Source organism: Trachymyrmex septentrionalis, unplaced genomic scaffold, assembly GCF_001594115.1.
Source record: "Trachymyrmex septentrionalis isolate Tsep2-gDNA-1 unplaced genomic scaffold, Tsep1.0 scaffold241, whole genome shotgun sequence".
Lineage (NCBI taxonomy): Eukaryota > Metazoa > Arthropoda > Insecta > Hymenoptera > Formicidae > Trachymyrmex > Trachymyrmex septentrionalis.
Window position 1 is genome coordinate 335709 of NW_017305399.1, and position 7715 is coordinate 343423.

Sequence of the window (7715 nt, forward strand, 5' to 3'; positions counted from 1 at the left end):
ATTTTATGAACACAACTTTCACATGTATGTAGTTTGTTTATTGCGTAAATATTAATATATATATTTTATGCCTTTATAACCTCCTTAAGTACGTATTTCGACTCGGATATTTCACATCCGTTGTATTAATTATTTATTTATAATAATATATTATATTTGATATGAAATGAAATGCAATGTAAATGCATACGTATTTAATACATATTTGCAATGAAAAGTGCTGTGCGCGAGTATACGTATATACATATAGAACGGCCCTACACAATAACAAGCAAAGACCGATTTTATTTATTTTAAGTGGAATAAACGCGATTTTAATCTAAAAAATTGTTGTCCACATTATTCAAAGACATAACAGATTTTTAAATGTTATTTAATACGTTATAGTACTGTATATTGCGATATTATGAATTATGTTGGAAATATTTTTAAGCAATTTTCATAATATAAAGTTGAACATATTCAGCAATATTTTCAACTTTAAAGTTATAGTAATTTCACAATCTATAATAAATGAATTAATTGATAGTATACAGAATAGATATAATATTATAATCAAAGCTCACAATAGCCAAATTAAATATTAATAATGTATTATATTATAATTTTTATTAATTTAAATTCCTGTAGTATCATAAACAAATGAAAATGAGTAAAATATGTTTAAAAAATTACTTCTTTTATATATTATGTTTCTCACAACTAAATCTTCTTAATACATGTATGTTATTGTTTCTTTCAAAACAGCATTTATATCTTCAAGAAATAAAATATAAAATTTCGCACGGAATGCAAGTTCGATTCCCGGCCGAGGCAATATTTTTCACAATAAGTTTATTACAGTTTTTTAAGATTTGGGAAATTTGGGAGAATTATTAATATTTCAGATTGATTGCGTTGAAAGTCGACAACCATATCAGCACATAATTATCATTTCTGAAATTAATTCATTTAAATGAATATATATAGTAGTTCAATATCTTAACATTTAGACCGTAGTGGCGCTTCGTATTTAAAGTAATTTAAAATAAGTATTTAAAATATAAAAATCACATATTTTTTCGCTGGTTTCTGACATATACCTATAGTTTATTTTGTATATGTATGTGCGTATTAGTTCGCGTGTGTACTTACATACATTCATAGAATTTATCCTGTCCGGTTAAAAGTTTATTAACCTTTGCGTCATGATAAGGCCTTATCAGTTCAGGTCAGGACTCACCTTTTTTCAGTTAATTTTTAATTATTTTGATGAATTTTTTAACGTTAAGTATTGGTTTTTTGTTTTCATAAAATCCATAAAATATTAATAAAGTATTTCCATAAAATATTAATAAAATATTAAAAAAGTATTAAAAAAGTAAGTAGTAAAAAAAAGGCAATCATAAATTTTTATTTGCCATAATTACTATAACTGAAGTAGTCAAACTTTATGATTTTTTGGAAAAAATGCATTTTCTACTAAATTATTATCAATATAAAAATGGGGTAATTTAGCCACTTATTTAAGACATCCTAAAATATTTTTTTCAGAATTTTCCAGAATTTTTTCGTTGTATTGTTTTTTTTTTTTTTATTAAAAACTTATAATCTTTGAAAAATAAGGAAAAAACAACATTTTCTACTTTAAATTCAAATAAATAGTTCAAATATCTCCTGTAATTGTATTTTAGGGGGTTTTTAGATTACTGAATCTTAAGTCAAAATTTTCAAATTTTTAAATCCAAAATAGCGGAACCAATAACGATATGGATAAAAACGAATGAAGAAATAATCTTATTATTTAAAAACTTGGTTTCTGGGTATTTTAATCGCTGCATCTGAATCTGAGGTGAAGATTTTCGAACATTGAAAATGGCAATATCAAAATGAAAGATAAAATGAAAGATATTGTATTATAAAAGACGGACTTCACGACTGACTCGACTACTCATAGCGGACAAGCCGCCACCGCGCTGATCGCGTGCATGAGCTTAGGAGTGTCCCAATATCAGAAAAATATTGGAATCGTATCTTCCATCATTAGAATCTATTTTTTATGAAATAATTTATTTTTATAAATAATAAAATATTAAATATTTCACTCAAAGTATTATTTGAATTATTGGTCTGCCGTATTGGATCACCCATTTTGAATTAAAAAATTTTGATTTCTTATTTATAATCAGGGGCCCAAAAAACCCCCGGATATAAAGTTAAAAAAAAATCGGTTTGATACAAAAATTCGTAACATAAAAAGTTAATATCTTTACATTCTACTTTATTACTTTTTGTATACAAACAAAGATGACAACGATTTACATATGTATTAGTTAGCCTAGAGATAATGCAAAAATTCACGATTAATTTATCGATTTACGAACATTTTGTCATGTCGGCGTGTCGGCGCGCTGCTTTCTAATAACCGACGAAACTCACTTTCAATTTTTAACGCGATGTTAACTGCTACAAGATCATAACAGACGCCGAAATAATATAGTTGCGTAATCATTCGAGTTAAAAATATTTAAATAAAGATTGTCAAATGTGCATTTTTACATCTGTTATTTGTTATTTATTACATATATTCTGAAATCGTTAAGTATTCTTTCCAATATAGATTTAAATTTCAGTCACTTTAATAAATTTTTTATAAAAGTTGAACCTTTGATTTTTACATCCTTTAGGCTCTGCATACGTTGTAATATACAATACATTAAATTTGAAAATATTATCCGTTGAAATTATTTAATTCTATCGACACCATTCGAGATCTAATATACATAATAATGTATATGTTGGAAAAATAGTCCAAATTTTGAAAACATTAATTATTCAGCATGAATTACTTATTAAAGTGCTTATAAACTGAATTAAAAAAATTTTTTTAACAATTCAATAAAATCAAGTCTGAAAAGGTTAAACAGAATCCGCTTTAATAGAATTTTGATTTGGAGATTCATACTCTTTTGAGTTTTCAAATTAAAATTTTATTGATTATAATTCTGTTCCACAAACTGACTATATGTTTTTAATTATAATCTCTTAGTTGATGTAATTACAATTTTCTAATCGCAATTACATTAACCAAGAAACTATAATTAAAAAGACATAGTCATATTTATGGAACAAAAACGTCTGCAACCAATAGTAGACATTTCATTGAAGCAACTGATGCAATTAATAGAAATCTGATAGTTTGTTATTTACAAATGAAGAAAAAAAAATGACAATGAACTTATTTCTTGAAAATTAGATTCCTGAAGTATCAATACGCGCGCGGAATAATCTCATGTTTCGCATATGTTGCGATTCAATTGCAATCAACGAGCAGTAAATCGTAAATTTTTCTTATGAAGGCAGACGGTAAACGTTCCAGTCTTGCTGCAGAATTAATTGACTTTCACTGTATAAATCTTCTTACCGTTAACGTATTGTATTGTATCTTCCATTGCATGTTTCTAATGTACATCATTAAATCTGATTTTTGCCTTAATTAGCTTAATACGACTATAATTATAAAAAATAGATTGAAAGAAATAGATAGAATCGCAAATCCGTATTGCGAGATGGCCAATATACATTATATAGATATAAATATCAATCTAACATATTATATAACATTTATATTATTAGACAAGACAGATGTGCATTGCTCGCGTACTATTTAACTTTCAATATAAAGATGTCTCTAGACGATATGGCCAACGTATGCCAACATTAGCACACAAATATCACATATACGACATACATAATTATTCATATTGAAAGTAGTCAACATTTAGCGAATGTGTGCAAAGTTGGCTTATACCGTCTAGAGGCGCCTTTAAATATAAAAAGTATACAAATATACAAGTATTTAAGTACGCAAATTAATCACGATAATCGAATTTTTGTGAGTTGTCAGAACATCTTGTGTTGACAATTACTTTCAATACGAAACGAATAAAACGAGAGAACCAATCAGAATCATGGAAAAGGGGCAACAATAAATTCAATTATTGCGATTTAACACGTAAATTTTATTGTAGGAAGAAGAGAGAAAATATTTTATAACATTTAATTTATTAAATTTAAATTTTGAATGAAATTAAAAATTAACTCATAAAATTATATTTGATTTTATTCTCAAATAATCTTATTTTATTAAAAATGAAAATTATTTAATAAAAATAAATATATAATACAAAATAAGATTACATACGAGAAGGTTTAATCATATAATAACTCATAATACATTGCAACAAATTTTGATCTATTTTTTATTTTTCAACAAGTAATGAGCATTTCTTACACTGAGGGATCTTTACACTGAGAAAAAGAATATAATTTTTTTAAAATTTTATCACTTTTCCATTTTTTATAAATTCTGTTTAGAATTAGATAATAAAATAATTTTGTAAATAATATAGCTATAAGGAATTTAAATATGTTTTACAATCAGTGAAATGTATGTTTTACAATATAAAAATAAATATAATAATATGAAATCCCTTTTATTGTTAACAATTTTAAATAATATATTAAAATATTAAAATTATATTATTATTAATATTATTAATATTATTAGTAATATTTAATGTTAAAACATTATATTAATACGCAACGTTTCTATTTCTTAACATCTGAATAATTCTTATGTATTTTATTTCGTAAAGTAAAAAAAGAAAAAGTTGTAAATTTGTTTAAATTTGTAGAATAAATTTTAAAAAATAAAATTTTTCATTTCTTAAAATCTGTGGTGAAACTTTTTAAATTTTATTTTCTTTTTTAGCAGCTACAAATATATAAAAATCATTCAAATAATGAAAAACAGAAACGTTGTAACGCGGTATAACAAAAAATGTAACACATATTCTTACCTATCGATCATTATTCCACACGAGAAATTGTGTTTATAATTATGTGAGCGAAAGTACGAAAAGAAAAAAAAATACAAATATTCAAAAAAATATAAATTAAGCACGAAAATGCACACCTGTGTTTACACAATGCAAGACACTTTGCGGAAAGTAATATGTGTCTTAGCAGTACTATGGTCGTCGGTATACTGAAGGGAACGCGTTGCTTCGACTGTGCCTTCACCTCGAAATGATCGTCGAATCAGCGAGACGCAGGTCGTTGCGAAAACATGCATGTATATCCAGGATCCTCATATCCTCGCGTGTACGTTACACACTATTGTATCGCCCGCAAATGAATGTACAGGATGATGCGCATGAAAATAGTTGATAAGTCAATGCTTATAAGAATTTTATTGATAGTAACAAAATGTACAAAAAAATTTTTTCAAATTATAATAGTAAAAGAAAGATTAATCAATCTAAATAAGTTGATGATAAGCTTATAATCTGTTATGTAATAAAAAATAAAATAAAAAACTAAAGTAAAAAATTTTTACACATTTTTACATATAATTTTTATAAATACAAATTGGTACTCTTTTAAATGGTTCTTTTACATTTATATAAAAATATTAAAATGATATTAGTAAGAAGTGAATGTTTTATAAGTATAGTCACATATTTTGATATAATTAAAATATGAAATATTTTTGTAAAATGTTTTTTTGAATAATTTAACTGTAATATTCAAACATTGATGCATGAGATATTTTTCCATAATGTGCGTTTTATGCAATTAATTTATATGACATCAACACACACACACACACATATATGTACTTGTACTGTCTTAAATACTTATGATGTATTATAAAGAAAACATTTTATAATTTCAGAAATTTAAAATTTCTTACCCAAAACTATTCATAGTTATACGAAATTAACAGTTCTATTTATTGAAATTTAATACTATCAACATGATTCGAACGAGGGAGACTTTTAAAAAATAACTCATATTTTTTAATAAGTTTAATAGATATCTATTATATGATATGTGCGGCAACGTACTTTATATTTAACGACCATATACACACAGATAGAGTGATGCAAATCAATGTAATCTTTTGACAAAAATGAATAGCAAAATAATATTTCTTATACAAATTTTTTGTTTTCAAAACAATTGATTTTTTAAAAATCCATTATTATTTACTTTTTGAAACAAGGTATAAGAAAAGTATTAAATGAAGGTGTACTTCCTTTCAGGTCTAAACTTTTTGAGAAATGGGATATACAGAGTGTCCCGGAACAAACATTTGAAATCTCATATTCCTGACTTATTTTGCTAAGACAATTCTTCCGTTATCAAAATTTTAACCGATACTTAGTTTTTAAATTATAAGAAAAATATTTAACGAATTACGAGACGCGTTTGGAAGGTAGGCAAGGGTAGTGCAACTCATCATTTGATACGGGCGCTCACTGCGATCAATTGCTTACTATGCGAAACGCGTAATACGATGGTACGCGTGAATAAGCAAAATAAATGTATTTTGTATTTGTATTTGTAATACAAAATACAAAATATCAATCTTAGTAACTACTCCAAATGAACTATTAGCAGATTACATTGAAAACCGCTGTTCATGGCTCTAGCTGCGTATGCTATGATCTAAGGCACTAGATATGTAGGTAATGTAGATATTTTCATCCGCTATCTTGGTTTTTCTTGATTAATAGATTATAGGGTGCGATCCACTTCACGCTGCAAATGCTTTGAAGCATTCTTTGATTAGAATCCTATATATGAGAGAAGCGACATTCATCCCCACTATCACCTCTAGCATATGTTCAACACCGCCACTGTTTAATCCACTCCAGTTGAGCAGTTCCATCATACTTCATTTACTCTATTATAAGAATCATAAACTCCGTCAGGATGAGGTTAAGCAAGTCTTAATGTTTTTGTATTTTCTTGTTGAATAATGTAGCGATTAAGTAATGTAATTACAAATATCACATAAAAAGGTAAACGGTATATTATTGTATATCTATTTTAGGTATGTGTATGTACCAAACAGCTGTAGAAAGGAAACATATGATAGCTCTCCATTGCGGGCACAATATGGCTACTTTAATTAGATGAGGGGTATCTCACCAATCAGAAATCGCGACGCCGAGGTCACTTCTCTCATATATAGAACTCTATCTTTGATTGATCAATTCGTAACAATTCTTTCTTGTGGTTGGTCAATGAAATATTTGCAGTGTTAAATGGATCACACCTATATTTATTGACAAAGGTAAATGTTAAGAAGAATCCAAATTTTAATAAAAATACACTGAATCGATGCGTTTTCATGTAAAAATAAAAATTTGACAAGAAAAAAGTGTCTGCTTCGGGAACCGAGATATTAATCCTTAAAGTCAACTATTCGGGTTAAAAAAATCTGTCATAACAGTGGTTCGCTATGTACAATATGTGTTCACTATATATTTTTAAAAACATAAATTCTCTACTAAAGTAGTGAATTTGTATTTTAAAAGCAATGAATTTGTGTTTTTAACATAGTGAACCACTGCTGTGACTTAAAATGGAACGCAATAAGTTGTTTTTCCGATATATACGAGATCTGTTCAAAAAGTATCGCGAATTTTGAATTTCCGCGGGTTACGTATATTCGATTTTCGATTTTTTGTGGCGTTATGTTGGTACTCACTTATGCCGACAAGTTCGGCCATTTTGAATGTTCAGTTAATTTTTGACAGCTGCTTTGCTTGCACGTGTTTTGGCTCGTCTTCGATTTTTGCCTATTCCAAAAAATGGATCAAAGAATCTGTATCAAATTTTGTGTGAAAAACAAAATTAAGTGCGCGGACGCATTCCGAATG

The 7715-nt window shown here is 26.9% G+C and overlaps 1 protein-coding gene across 2 annotated transcripts in view; it reads right to left on the reverse strand.

Annotated features, from left to right (window-relative positions):
- Nucleotides 1-4981, reverse strand: part of LOC108748799 (epidermal retinol dehydrogenase 2-like) — a 48146-nt gene extending 43165 nt beyond the window's left edge. The window contains exon 1 of one of the 2 annotated variants that reach the window (XM_018487160.1): nt 4958-4981. The gene's annotated coding sequence lies outside the window, so the exon portion shown is untranslated. Of the gene's footprint in view, nt 1-4841; nt 4923-4957 lie in introns of those variants that run through there. The other variant, XM_018487159.1, reaches the window with a different exon arrangement.
- Nucleotides 4982-7715: the final 2734 nt, after the last annotated feature.